General features: G+C 39.6%; 2 long non-coding RNA genes across 4 annotated transcripts in view; both read right to left on the reverse strand.

The window, feature by feature from the left end:
* LOC137640315 (uncharacterized) overlaps window positions 1-3590 on the reverse strand; it is a 57896-nt gene extending 54306 nt beyond the window's left edge. For all 3 annotated transcript variants that reach the window (XR_011044333.1, XR_011044334.1, XR_011044332.1), the window contains exon 1: window positions 3394-3590. This is a non-coding gene — a long non-coding RNA (uncharacterized lncRNA). The remainder of the gene's footprint in view (window positions 1-3393) is intronic.
* A 330-nt stretch (window positions 3591-3920) lies between these two features.
* The window catches only part of LOC137639243 (uncharacterized), a 72027-nt gene continuing 60678 nt past the window's right edge, over window positions 3921-15269 (reverse strand). Inside the window, exon 3 of the long non-coding RNA XR_011044269.1 lies at window positions 3921-4000. This is a non-coding gene — a long non-coding RNA (uncharacterized lncRNA). The remainder of the gene's footprint in view (window positions 4001-15269) is intronic.

A 15269-nucleotide genomic window follows, 5' to 3' on the forward strand; every position in this document is an offset into this window, starting at 1 on the left:
CTTTCCTTACTGGGCTACATTTTCCTGTAGGAGCCCTTGGGCTTACAGCATCCTGCTTTTCCAACTAGGGTTGTAACTTAGCTGCTAATAATAATAATAATAATAAATCTATGACAGACCCAGTCAAACAAGCCTATATAAACCATTATGGCAGGAATAAAATGTATAGGACAATTTCAGACGAGAGAAACTCCCAGCCCAGCCTTTACTACTTGCAATACAGACAGGTTCTTGGACAAGGTGATAGACAAGGCAATTTTCCCTGACAGCAAAGAGCTCTTTCCCAGAATGGCCAACTCTTTCCATCCCAAGCCTTACTAGACAAGTCACATGATTACTAGATTGTCTTACAAAGCCAGATAGAAACAGGGCTCTTGAATACATCTTTTTGTTCCAGCTAGTACAACTAGTCTTCACTCTGTACAGAGATTACTATTCCTCTTCAAATACACTTTTGACACAAATACAAACAAGACATACCTCCAGCTATCAGTGGCTGACCTGATAAAAGTCCGAAAAGTTTGCCCAACCTCTGTGCCTATGCCAACTCAAGCTGAAAGACAGTCCTATGTGTCGCACCTGTGTCTGATGACACTCTCTAAGCCTCTAACAGAGTTCAAACCAAAATCTTTTGAAGGAGCCATGTTCCACTATGAAACTAGAGTTCATACGGTAGTCAAGACTCCTCGAAGCTCATCAAGAGCATGGTACAGACCCAAGAGGTTAACTGGTCCAAGTTCTTCAGTTTAAAGACCTGGCTCAAGGTTGGTTGGTAACTTTTTCCAGTGGAGACAGACAAGTTTCCTTTGGCCAAGGTGAACAAGCTAGTCCACAACCTGGAGAGTTGCTCTAACTACAGTCACCACAACTATGACAGATGTCAAAGGACACAGCCCACTTTGTCAAGTACAAATGGGTAAAATAGATTTTATTTAACTTATATTTAATAATTTCCAGAACAGACAGCAAAGAGAAAATTGCTTAACATTTGCATAGAATAACTTAAAGTAAGGTTACAACCATTAGAGGCAAACCCATACTAATACCTCCAGTTCAAGTTCCTACTTCTTTTCTTCTAGCTTCTCCACGGGGCTGCTGATTGTACTATCAGGAAATGTAATCTGATGGATATGTTTCAACAAGCAAATGTCAATTAAACAACTCACTTTATCACTTAAAACCCATTAATCATAAGTTGCCTTATTTATGTATACCAAGTCCCAGACACTCACCTGTTGTACCAGGAATTGAATGATTCTTACCGCAAATTCCTTGATCATAGCATAACTGCAGCTTAAACTGTCATTCCATTGTGCAACTTTACATTCTTCACAGATCCTGCACATCACTCCATCTTTATTCATGTTCCTCAAGTTGTCATATTGGGACAAAATCAGTCCAAAAGAAACCGTAAACCTCGTTCCCTCTAAAAAGGTGTCCAGCCCTAAAACACAAATTTATATTTATATTATTATGCTACACATCAAATAAATATACCTATCTATCTATAAAGGCACTCCCCAATTTTGGGGGGTAGCCGACATCAAAGAAAAAGAGGGGGGGACTTATCTCGTTGCTCCTCCCAGCCTTACAAGGGATTCAGTAGTTTGGCTGGTACTGCTTGGGTGCCACAGCCCACCCTCCCCATTATCCAACATAATTGAAGGTTAAAAAACTAAATCCCCTACTGCCGATACCTCAGCAGTCACCAAGGCGACTGGAGGAAGCAGAGGGCCTATCGGAACAGCATCATAATCGCTCACCCTTTTATCTTTCTCAGATCTATCCTCTTATCACCTAGAGCTTTCTTGACTCCATCTATCCATCCATCCAAACATTCGCCTTCCTCTTGTACTTCTCTCATTCATCACCTTCTTTAGCTGACGGCCATTTTCCATTCTCTCTATATGGCCAAACCATCTCAACACATTCATATCCACTCTACGAGCCTAATTAATTTCTTATAAGTTTTCACCTCACTACTTGGTTCCTAATCCTAACTAATCAGGATACACCAGCCATACTCCAGACACTTCACCTCAACAAATTCACTTTCTGTCTCTCCGTCACTTACATTCCCCACAACTACGATCCATACATCAGTTGGTAAAAAAATATGAAAAACTTTAAATACACCATATACACATATGTACCTGAGACCTAGTCAAACAACCCTATATGCTAAGAATAAAATGTATAAGAATTTCACAAGAAAAACTCCCTGATCCCTGTCTTTACTACATACAATACTGAAGGGTTCTTGTGCAAGGTAACAGACAGGGCAATGTCCCCAAAAGTAAAGAGCTCTACTCCAAATAGCAAAACCATCTGCTTATAAACCTTGCCAGACAAGTTGTATGTTTACTAGATTTTATCACACAGCCATATAGAAACTATGTTCTTGAACACCTCTTTATTGTTCTAGCTAGTGCAACCAGTGTCTTCAAGATTAGGGGTTGAAATAACAATTTCTCTACCAGTATTACCCCAGTGCTCTCATCAAACACAAAACCTCTCATTATGATCCCAACCAAAAATAGTAACGGAGGGACGGGATCGAGAACGTCTAAAACTTGTCATCTGGCATATACAGGTTCTCTGCCTTCCCCCATTAAATCTGGGACAAATACAAAGACATACCTCAAGATCTCAGTGGCTAATGTGATGAGAAGATTGTTAAGCTTGCCCATTCTCTTTGCCACAGCTAAGGCAAGCTGAAAAACAGTCCTCTGTGTAACTCTCTCTGATGACACACTAGGTTTCTGACAGAGCTCAAGCCAAAATCCTGCATATGAGAGTTTTCTCTCAACCTGAACACAGTTTATGCAGTGGCTGACTCCTCAGGAACATGGCAGCCATAACCTTGAGGCAGACAGGTCCAAGCTCTTCAGTTTAAAGACCAGGTTCAAAGCTGATCGGCAGCTATTTCTAGTACAGTAAAGACCAAGACGAGTTTCACCTAGCAAAGGTAAGCAAGGATGTCCGCAACCTGTTTAAGAGTTTCTCCAACCAGACACCATATCTATGACAAATTAAAGAGCATAACCCACTCTTCCAAGTGAGAATAGGTAAAGTTGTTTATACTTAGCTTACATTTAATAACTCCACCAGGAGCAAAGACAGCAAGGAAGAACTTGCTTAACATTAGCATAGAATAAATTCATTGCAGTGATGCTACTACTCTACCATTAGGAGGACACCAGTATGAAAACCTGTGGTGAAAGTTCCTACTTTCTTTTTAATGTGTCCATGGATCTACCGATTGCAGGATTAGGCGCACAAACGGACAGATATTCTACAAGCAAGGTTTCCAAAAAACAAAATATTTCACTACAAGCCCATTTACTATAAGTAACAGAGTACTTCTGTGTAGTAAATCCCCATCACACTCACCTGCTGTATCCGGAATTGAATGATTCATACAGCGAAATCCTCCAGCCTTGCATAAACACAGGCATAAACCTTTCCTCCATCGTGCAACCTTGCAGTCTTCACAGATGCTCCAATTCAATCCATCTCTATTCTTGTGCCCTGGGTTTGGGCATAGTGGGTCAAAACCATTCCAGATAAACCTCATCCCCCTCCAATGGTGTCCTATAGAAAGACAAATTTTTGGTTAGTTAATTGAATTAAACATTTAGGAACTATGAAAACCTTTGTATATCTCCTATACACAATGTATTTATCCATATCAGATCTAGTCAATGACAGCACTATAGCAGGAATGAAAAGTATATATCAACTTCTGATACTAAAAGCTCACATCCTTATGTCAAATACATACGAGTGAACCCACTCCTCCATGTGAGGGTATAAACAAATCCTTTCAGTGAAAATGTAAATTAAAACATCTATTAGTGCATGAATGTATATAAGGATATGGAAACAATGGAAAACTAGAAAATTTTAGAGAAAACTTGCCTTCTTAGCTATACAATCCTAGGTCCTTTATGAAATAAGTGCTACTTCAGTGCCAGTGATGGAACAGATGGTGAACCAACTGTAAAATGAAAGAGGTTTGTTAATAAGTAAAACTATTAAAGCAAACAAATAAAATTTAAGGATATAGGCACAAAACTTAAGATTGAATTAACAGCCCTGAATGAAACAAATGAACTAATTCGAGAAAAAAGTACAGTAGATAAAAATGTCCCTTGGGATGTGTCCAACCCGGCAAGAGTGGAGTAAAGCATTAATTGGGAATATATTAACTCCAATAAGAGCATTCTATCCTTAGTCTTCAGCTCTCGGCAAGAGCAGTTTTAATGAATTAAGAGTGTATTTCAAATTCGAGCAACAGTTTGCTCCAGCCAGTACTCCTCAAAAACTGCAAGTGTGTGTGACCAGTGTTACCGACTACGTTCCAAGTAAAACCCACAGTTAAAAACCCTCACAGACTGTAATTCTATAATTATATTCTTTAACCCTTTTACCCCCAGGCTCTTTGGAAATTTCCAACCCTTAACCCCCAGGGGGTTATTTTTTTCCCAGCACATTTTGCAGTATATTTCTTTTAAATTGCTCTAACAGCCTTAATTTTTGTCATAGAGAGGTCAGGTTGGTTTCATTCTCTTGGAAAATGCCTGAACTTTCTCAAAAAATTATCAAAAATATGAAAAAAAAAAAAATTTATAGCATTTTTTTCGCAAGAACGTACCGGTACGTCCATGGGGGTAAAGGGATGGCTTTTGTGAAACGTACCAGTACTGTACGTCCATTGGGAGTAAAAGGGTTAACTCCAATGAGACCATTCTATCCTTAGTCTTCAGCTCCCGGCAACAGACGTTTTAATGAATCAAGAGTGTATTTCAAATTCGAGCAACAGTTTGCTCCAGCCAGTACTCCTCAAAAACTGCAAGTGTGCGTGTGACCAGTGTTACCGACTACGTTCCAAGTAAAACCCACAGTTAAAAACCCTCACAGACTGTATTTCTATTATTATATTCTTTAAATCCACTTGCCTCCCCCATGTTTCTCATTTATTCAAAAGCTATTGCAAATGCTAATTATGATACAAAGATGAGACACCTTCCTTAAATAGTATCAAGGAAGCACCTATCAACTAATCAAACCATGTATGCCAGGTAAACCACCTTACTATATTCCATTGAAATAGAATTATGGGAAACTACATGTATCCATTTCGTGTTTACATCTACCACGAGAATTCCCTCCAAACAGTTTAGAAATATTCCGATCGTTAGTACTTGTCTGAAGTCACTTGTTCAAACAGAATCCAAGTCCCAATGTTTTGCATTCATAACCTCTAGCTTGTGTTTTCAATATCAGGATATACAATGGAATAAAAGGCATTTTTTCAGTTGTGTGAATAATGATCGCTTAGGGTAGAAACATTTGTTTGATATAATAATTCGGATAAAATGGAAGCCATGTCTAACTTTCAAACAGATGGTGGAACAAAAAGGTAAAACTCACCCCCTTTTCAAAAGTTTATTCACTCCTTTGTATGTCAATGGTTTGTAGGCAGTTAATTGTGCAATAATTTCAAATAGAGGAGCAAGGAGATACTGTTAAATTGTGAGCAAAGATAGTAGGTTAGCCATGGCACCAGTTACCCATTGAGATACTACCGCAGAGTATTCAGTCCTTTGACTGGCCAGATGGTATTACATCGAAGCCCTCTCGAGTTACAGCTCATTTTTCCTTTGCCTACACATACATCGAATAGTGTGGCCTATTCTTTGCACATTCTCCTATTTCCTTATATACCTGACGACACCAAGATAACCAAACAATTCTTCGCTCAAGGGGTTAACTACTGCACTGTAATTGTTCGGTGACTACTTTTCACTTGGTAAGGGTAGAAAAGACACTTTAGCTATGGTAATAAACTCTTCTAGGAGGGCACTCTAAAATCAAACCATTATTTCCTTAGTTTTGAGTAGAGCCATAGCCTCTATATCATGGTCTTGCAGTGTATTGAGTTAAGAGTTTTCTTGCTTGAGGGTACACTTCAGCACACTATTCTATCTTCTTTGTTCATATATGACATATATTTTAATGTTGTTGCTGATCTTAAGATATTTCATATTGTTATTAATTAGTTCCTAAGGCCTATATAGTTTATTTACAATATTTCCCGTTTTCTTTCCTCACTGGGCTATTTTTCCTGTTGGAGCCCTCGGGCTTATAACCTCTGCTTTTCCAACAAAGGCTGTAGCTGAAAAAGTAGTAATAATACAGTAATAATAATAATTGAATCAAGAGATCAATTTGCTAACCAAAACAAAATAGTTGCCAACACGGCTTATACATGTACAGTAGGACACAGGAATTCCTTACACACCTCTTAGAAAGTGCAACTTGTCTCGCCCTTACTGTGCTGCGAATTGGTGTTTAGCACAACCCAAACCCTCTGCCATCTTTCCTCTACAATAACAGTGAAATAGAGTGCAATTCATCAGAGAAAAGTGTACCAGGAAGCAATGAGATTTTGGTTAATTCCAAGCAAAAACCAACTGAACAAAGTAATTAATTAGACAATTAATATAACCCCTAACTATTCGCAGATGCGAATAACGCATATAGCACATGTATTGCTTGCCAAAACAAAGGATTAAGGAGATAACGTTGAATAGCAAGCAAATACAGCGTGAGCCATGGCAGCATATATACCAATAAGTGATTGCATATGAAATTACACTACAGTATAAAACATGAAAAATAACATGTCCCATCCTAGCAACTCCTCATGATTTAGGAAAAATCTCTTTGCTGTCAGGTAAATTGCCCTATCTGTCACCTAGGAACATTTATCATAAATATTCCAAAGCTTAGTTTTCTTGCAAATTAGATTTTATGTGAAGTGTCCACGGGATCAGGTTACTTCGTACCGTAGTCGGCTCATACCATAGTGAGGTCGTACCATAGTGAGGTGGTATCATAGAGAGCTCGTACCATATTGACATCGTACCATATTGAGATCGTACCATAGTCAGCTCGTACCAAAATAACCTGTTATTCCAGACTGTCGGGTAGGTATACTGTAAGTGGTTTGGGTCACCGAATTTTTGTCTGGCAAAATACTTGTCCAATTGGCTAACACACGTAGCGCAGCATGCACCACTTGCCAGAACAGAGGAGCAATAATTTAATGTTTAATGCGAGGGAAGCGAGCCACAGTGGAGAAAAGACCTGTTAATGAGTAATTAGTGTTAGTTTATTAACCAACATACTCGTACAAATAATTATGGTAACGTGTATACTTGTGATTTTTATATTTTTATATTTTCATGTCAAGTTTCGACTAAAATGTTCATAATACTGGTGCGCATCAGTAGAAAAATATAGTCCGCTACCAGAACATAGAAGTGAGATAATGTTCAACTGTGAACGAAGCTAGCATATATCAGTGCAAAAACCAGTAAATAATTAGCTCAATTAAGCAATGCGGTATTTGCAATAATATTACGACGAAAACCGCTACTAACGACTTAATTCCACAGAAAATGGGAGGGAAATTCACGTTTTCTATCCATCCGGAAGTCTGGCAAACCAAACATCCAGTGTGTTCACCGTGTTTCATTAGTATTATTCAATTTGGATTACAGTAACTTTTATTGCGATGATTGGTGTGTTAAGGTTAGACAGCTTCTCTTACTTTATGAATTTTCTATATTATCCAAAACGAAAATCATGATTTCCCACTGTGGAACCCCATTGTTGTAGTTATTATGGGAGGTCCTGTATCTCTATATCTGATTAATTACATAAATATAGGTTAAATTTGTTGAAAACACATTACTGTACAGTATTCAAGCTAGTTTGGTTGAAACTGTAATTTTACCAAAATTTTACCCTCTGAATTTTATGCGCGGTACATCCGTGTACTGCATGCCAGAACAAGGGGAACAATGAAATAATGTTTAATTATTATCATTATTATTATTATCACCAGCCAAGCTACAACCCTAGTTGGAAAAGCAAGATGCCACAAGCCCAAGCGCTCCAACAAGGAAAAATAGCCCAGTGAGGAAAGGAAACAAGGAAATAAATAAATGATGAGAATAAATTAACAATAAATTATTCTAAAAACAGTAACGTCAAAACAGATGTGTCCTCTACTGTATATACTATTAACGTCAAAAACAGATATGTCATATATCCATCCATATACCAAAGGCACTTCCCCCAATTTTGGGGGGTAGCCGACATCAACAAGAACAAAACATTCTCTCAACATGGTCAAACCACCTCAACACATTCATATCCACTCTAGCCGCTAACTCATTTCTTACACCCGTTCTCACCCTCACCACCTCGTTCCGGACCCTATCTACTCGAGATACACCAGCCATACTCCTTAGACACTTCATCTCAAACACATTCAATTTCTGTCTCTCCATCACTTTCATTCCCCACAACTCCGATCCATACATCACAGTTGGTACAATCACTTTCTCATATAGAACTCTCTTTACATTCATGCCCAACCCTCTATTTTTTACTACTCCCTTAACTGCCCCCAACACTTTGCAACCTTCATTCACTCTCTGACGTACATCTGCTTCCACTCCACCATTTGCTGCAACAACAGACCCCAAGTACTTAAACTGATCCACCTCCTCAAGTAACTCTCCATTCAACATGACATTCAACCTTGCACCACCTTCCCTTCTCGTACATCTCATAACCTTACTCTTACCCACATTAACTCTCAACTTCCTTCTCTCACACACCCTTCCAAATTCTGTCACTAGTCGGTCAAGCTTCTCTTCTGTGTCTGCTACCAGTACAGTATCATCCGCAACCAACAACTGATTTACCTCCCATTCATGATCATTCTCGTCTACCAGTTTTAATCCTCGTCCAAGCACTCGAGCATTCACCTCTCTCACCACTCCATCAACATACAAGTTAAACAACCACGGCGACATCACACATCCCTGTCTCAGCCCCACTCTCACCGGAAACCAATCGCTCACTTCATTTCCTATTCTAACACATGCTTTACTACCTTTGTAGAAACTTTTCACTGCTTGCAACAACCTTCCACCAACTCCATATAACCTCATCACATTCCACATTGCTTCCCTATCAACTCTATCATATGCTTTCTCCAGATCCATAAACGCAACATACACCTCCTTACCTTTTGCTAAATATTTCTCGCATATCTGCCTAACTGTAAAAATCTGATTCATACAACCCCTACCTCTTCTAAAACCCCCCTGTACTTCCCAGATTGCATTCTCTGTTTTATCCTTAATCCTATTAATCAGTACTCTACCATACACTTTTCCAACTACACTCAACAAACTAATACCTCTTGAATTACAACACTCATGCACATCTCCCTTACCCTTATACTGTATAGTGGTACAATACATGCACAGACCCAATCTACTGGTACCATTGACAACACAAAACACACATTAAACAATCTCACCAACCATTCAATTACAGTCACACCCCCTTCCTTCAACATCTCAGCTTTCACACCATCCATACCAGATGCTTTTCCTACTCTCGTTTCATCTAGCGCTCTCCTCACTTCCTCTATTGTAATCTCTCTCTCATTCTCATCTCCCATCACTGGCACCTCAACACCTGGAACAGCAATTATCTCTGCCTCCCTATCATCCTCAACATTCAGCAAACTTTCAAAATATTCCGCCCACCTTTTCCTTGCCTCCTCTCCTTTTAACAACCTTCCATTTCCATCTTTCACTGTCTCTTCAATTCTTGTGCCGGCCTTTCTTACTCTCTTCACTTCTTTCCAAAACTTCTTCTTATTCTCTTCATATGACTGACCCAGTCCCTGACCCCACCTCAGGTCAGCTGCCCTCTTTGCCTCACGTACCTTGCGCTTTACTTCCACATTTTTCTCTCTATATTTTTCATACTTCTCTATACTATTACTCTGCAGCCATTCTTCAAAAGCCCTCTTTTTCTCTTCCACTTTTACCTTCACTCCTTCATTCCACCATTCACTGCCCTTCCTCATGCTGCCTCCAACAACCTTCTTGCCACATACATCACTTGCAATCCCAACAAAATTTTCTTTTGCTAACTTCCACTCTTCCTCTAAATTACCAGTTTCTCTTACTCTCACTTCGTCATATGCCATTTTCAACCTTTCCTGATATTTACTTTTTACCCCCGGTTTTATTAGCTCTTCAACCCTCACTAGCTCCCTTTTACATCCACCTACTCTATTCCCCCACTCTTTTGCTACAACTAATTTTCCTTCCACCAAAAAATGATCAGACATACCGTTAGCCATACCCCTAAACACGTGCACGTCTTTCAATCTTCCAAACATTCTTTTAGTTATCAACACATAATCCATTAATGCCCTTTCTACTATTCCATTTGCCACTCTTACCCATGTATGCTTATTTTTATCTTTCTTCTTAAAAAAGCTAGCACTTATTACCATCTCTTGTTCAACACACATATCTACCAGTCTCTCACCACTCTCATTTTCACCTGGTACGCCATACTTCCCAATGACACCTTCTACCTCTCCAGCACCCACTCTAGCATTTAAGTCACCCATAACAACTACATAATTCCTTCTACCCAGTCCTTCTACACACCTAGTTAATTCATTCCAGAACTCATTCCGCTCTTCTTCACTTTTCTCACTACCTGGCCCATACGCACTGACAAACGTCATATATAAACTATAAAAAGACTCATGTCAGCTAAGTGAGCCACAGCAAAGCAAAAAACATTTGAGGGATGTGACAAACCGATGTATAATTATATTTTCCTTTCACTCCACTAACAGGAGCCATTTATTTTTCCAACTCATTACCTCGTGTTTACTATGCTTTTCTGAAAAATATTAATGCTGCACATAACTCGTTTTTGGGGTTTTCCACCTAAAATCCAGGTTTCTCATTGGGAATTTTTGGGATACCCAAAACTTTAAATGGGGGTTGGGGACACGGATAGACTAAAACAGTAATTTGCCTTAATTTTCAGTAAAAAGTGGATAAAACAGAAAATAAAAAAAACCATAAAAAGAAAAAATAATACATGGTTAATGTATTTGGCTGCAAACTAAAGCATCATGATTTTGCGACTATGAAGAATGTGGGAGGCCTAGTCTTGGCCATATATTTCGACGACCTCACAGATAAAGTCTATCTTAGGATTAAAGGCTTACTAGTTAGCAATTCTAACTAATACGTAGCCTAAATCTGTTGCCGTATTACGAGAAATCAATGGAAAAAAAAAATCAATTACTTGCCGGTAAATTGGTAGGCCAAGAAAATACTAAGTAATCAGATTACCAATAATTTTAAAGGCATATCACAAATATTAAAATAAGCCTTTGATCACATTTTATGTAAATTATCTAATCAAAATCAGGCAATTCACAAACCCAGAAAATATCACAAAACCAAAAAGTTCGTCACCTATACCAAAAACAGATGGATTTCAGAATTCTTACCAGCAACTTGGAGGTAATTATGAAGTTTCTTAGATGTCTTCGATGCAAGAAACCCTCAAGGTCCTTATTTTCATTTCAATTTCATCATTTAATGTCCTAAATAAGTACAATTGAGTTGATATATGTCTTCTCTTCAAGTGTTTCCAATCACTACGCAGTGTTACCACATCCATCATGGCCAACTATGACTAGGGGGAAAAGTCGATATTTATTATTATCATTATTATTATTATTATTATTATTATTATTATTATTATTATTATTATTATTATTATCATTATTATTATTATTATTACCTTATATTAATATTTCTATTAGCAAACTATTCCTACTTTTATTTACAATGAAAGTTTTTCTTGCAAGGGTTTAGTTTTTCTTTGATTAGGGCATTAGTTGTTCTAACATACATTATTGCCAATTATAACATTCGTAGTGAAGGTAGTTACAGTAACACTAATGCAAAACCCTATGGTCAGATATTATGACATACAATAATAATATCGTAAAGGAAAGACTGATAACTAAGTAAAAAATTTTAAAAGTATTTCATTTGCCAAGAATGCCAAGTTAAACAGTAGATATGATTTTTTTTTCTTTTTTTCTTTTTTTTGCTGAGTGTTTAAATTGAAAACGCAACACAGCAGTTTCTGTCTCATTCATCCCTTGGCTGTTGAATTGTGGCAAATCCCAATGCAGTATAGGTTTCAAACAATTGGACACTCCGTATACTGTACTCCCAAACAGAGCTCACCAGCAGCTTGTCGAAACCCTCAGTACACCGCTATCTATCCCTATCTTACATGGACTTTCTAAATACTGAAATATTCCAATCCCATGTCTTTCATTTCTTCATTCTAATGTCTTTCCTGCCATCTGTCCTGCCCATTATGGACCCTTCTAAATATCTTGCCCAATAAACGGATTTTGAGCGAAGCGAAAAATCTATTTTTGGGTGAGATAGCCATGGCGTCCTGATGGAAGGTTCCTTTTTGGTAGCTTCCTTGGGAAAATAACTACTAAGATATTCCCAGAGAATTTAACCACAGGTTATCACAGAATTCTAACTTCTGGAGCGAGTATCCTAAAGGTTTCCCTTTTAAGACATCGTATATCAACAGGGGACGCATGTATTAACGCGCCACATAGCTATCTACACCCCGAACAGAGTTAATGCTTCGGTGTGTAAGGGCTGAGAATAGCTGGGAGCCGTTCCATAGCTAATCTCATCCGTGGCTACTTCTGGTACTCGAGACGTAAACAAACGGGCGCCATTGCTTAAATGACGTCACGACTGTCTTCATCCTGAAGCCAGTTGCTTGCCGATCACCATGATACAGCAGAGCAGGGTGGGACCTAAAAACTGGACGAAGTAGCAGGGAGGGTCCATCAGGACGCCATGGCTATCTCACCCAAAAATAGATTTTTCGCTTCGCTCAAAATCCGTTTTTTGGGCTCAAGCCATGGCGTCCTGATGGAAGAATACCAGAGAATCAATGTATCGTGGTAGATTTTTCCCTATTAGTAAGTGCCAAGGGCTTTGACAAAATAGCATAGTAATCTTAGTAAAGAACCGTAGGGAAGAATCTTCCTGCCCCCCTTGGCAGTGAAGTTCCCACGGCCCATGCCGACGTCAAAGTGGTATTGAAGGGCTATTCACCCTGATAGAAGAACTTGAAGAACTTGGAGATGAAGCTGAATGTTTGGCATTCGTATAGGAACATTCTGAAAAGCAGACCGGTGGTGGTTGGACACTGTGTGCTGAGAAGGTTGGTTTCATCTCCAGGGTATGAAGAGTAAGTATTCGTATTGGAACATTACATAGTCAGAGTGAATATAAATTAAGGGTTAGTATCTTAATTTCTCCATGAACCATAAGGAAAAGGGGATAATAAAACTATGACAGGCATGTATTTCATAGTAAGTAGGAGCTGATTGAGACGCACAGGTAATAAAATAGAAATTTTATTTCACAAATGCAGAAATTAAATGAATTGCAGCAATAAGTAAAGTTCATTTACAGTAATTATAATGTACATAGTAATAAAGACTTGCTCTTGAATCTGAAAAGGAATTTCAAATTTATTAGTAGGCGCTCGTTCTCGAGGAACGTTAGTCTTTGATTAAAACACATCATGCTCAGGGCATGCGGCACTTGTGTGACAACTACTGTATGACATTTCACCTGGGATAAGAACAGTTATAAAAGCACTAAGTGTTTTCGACATCACTATGTATCGCTCGAGGGTCAACATAGGCACCCGAAGAGTTAGAGTCCCAAGTAACTCACTGTTCTATGCAGAGTTAGGTGCAGGTTTCATAACACTACCTGCGGCTACCACAAAATGTTTGACTTCGTGCACTTGTTTCGCATAATGTTTAAAGAAAACGCGCGAAGACTTCCAGCCTGTGAAGCTTTTAAGGCTTTCAAGGTCCATACTCTGAAAGAAATTCAGAGATGATGCAACTTTCCTAGGATCATGACCGGCGGGTGTACTGTCAGGATCCGCTCTGCGAATGAAGTAGGTGATTTTCGCTCTTAATTGTTTCAGTGACAGGTCGCTGCCCGATGTTTCTCCTTTGAAGAGTTGGCCTCCACCAAAGTTCGAAGTTCTGCGAAGATAGACCTTGAGGCTCTCTACTGGGCATAAAGAGACATCTTCCTTCAGGGGGCATATTCTCCAGGGGCCCCATCTTTTGGTGGGTAATTCATTTTTGGCGAGAAACGTCGGATCAGGGGAGAGGGTAATGTCTCCTGTATCAGTAAACAGGATGTGACCCTCTTCTCTTGATAATGCCACTATTTCGCTGACTCGGGCTCCCGAAGCAAGAGCAAAGAGAAATATAACTTTCTGAGTCAGATCCTTGAGAGGGCATGAATCATTATCCAAGTTGGAGGCGAAATGGAGCACCTTGTCTAATGACCAGGAGATCGGTTTCGGTGGGGGTGCTGGGCATAGACGAGCACATGCTTTCGGTAGTTTATTGAAGATGTCGCTGGACAGATCAATTTGGAAGGCATACAGAATTGGTCTGGTCAAGGCCGATTTGCAGGTTGAAATCGTATTGGCTGCTAATCCTTGTCCATGAAGGTGAATGAAGAAGGACATGCAGAAATCAATTGTGATTTCTTTAGGATTTTTTGTCTTGACGAAAGAGACCCATTTTCTCCAGGATGATTCGTATTGCCGTCTTGTGGATTCGGTCTTGTATTCCTCGAGGAAGTCTAGACTTTTCTTCGAGATCCCAAACCTCTTCTTTGCGGCTAGGGAGAGAAAATCATGAGATGAAGGTCCTTGATTTTCGATGATGAAGCGAAGACAGTCGACTTCTGTACTTGTTGGGAGAGAACTGGGCCCGGGAGAGGGATCAGCTTGGGCTGCAGCTCCAGGACCAGGGGACCAGTTGCTCCGGGGCCACTTGGGAGCCACTAGGGCCGCTGTCCCTTTGAAGGTTCTCAGTTTGGAGAGGACTTTCAGCAGAAGGTTGGTGGGAGGGAACAGGTAGATCTTGGACCATCTGTTCCAGTCCAGTGACATGGCATCCACTGCTTCTGCCTTGGGGTCCTCGTACGGGGCCACATACCGAGGAAGTTGATTGTTGTCGCTCGTTGCGAAGAGATCTATCTGAAGTTCTGGGACTTGGTGAGAGATGAAGGAGAATGATCTTGCGTCTAGAGACCATTCCGACTCTATCGGGTTTGTTCGAGATAGAGCATCCGCTGTCACGTTGTGGAATCCTTGTAGGTGAACTGCAGACAGGTGCCACTTCTTCTTCTCTGCCAGACGGAAGATTGGGAGAAGCACCTGATTTATCTGGGGCGATCTTGAGCCTTGGCGATTGAGAC

Source organism: Palaemon carinicauda, chromosome 4 (assembly GCF_036898095.1).
Source record: "Palaemon carinicauda isolate YSFRI2023 chromosome 4, ASM3689809v2, whole genome shotgun sequence".
NCBI classification, from domain to species: Eukaryota; Metazoa; Arthropoda; class Malacostraca; order Decapoda; family Palaemonidae; genus Palaemon; species Palaemon carinicauda.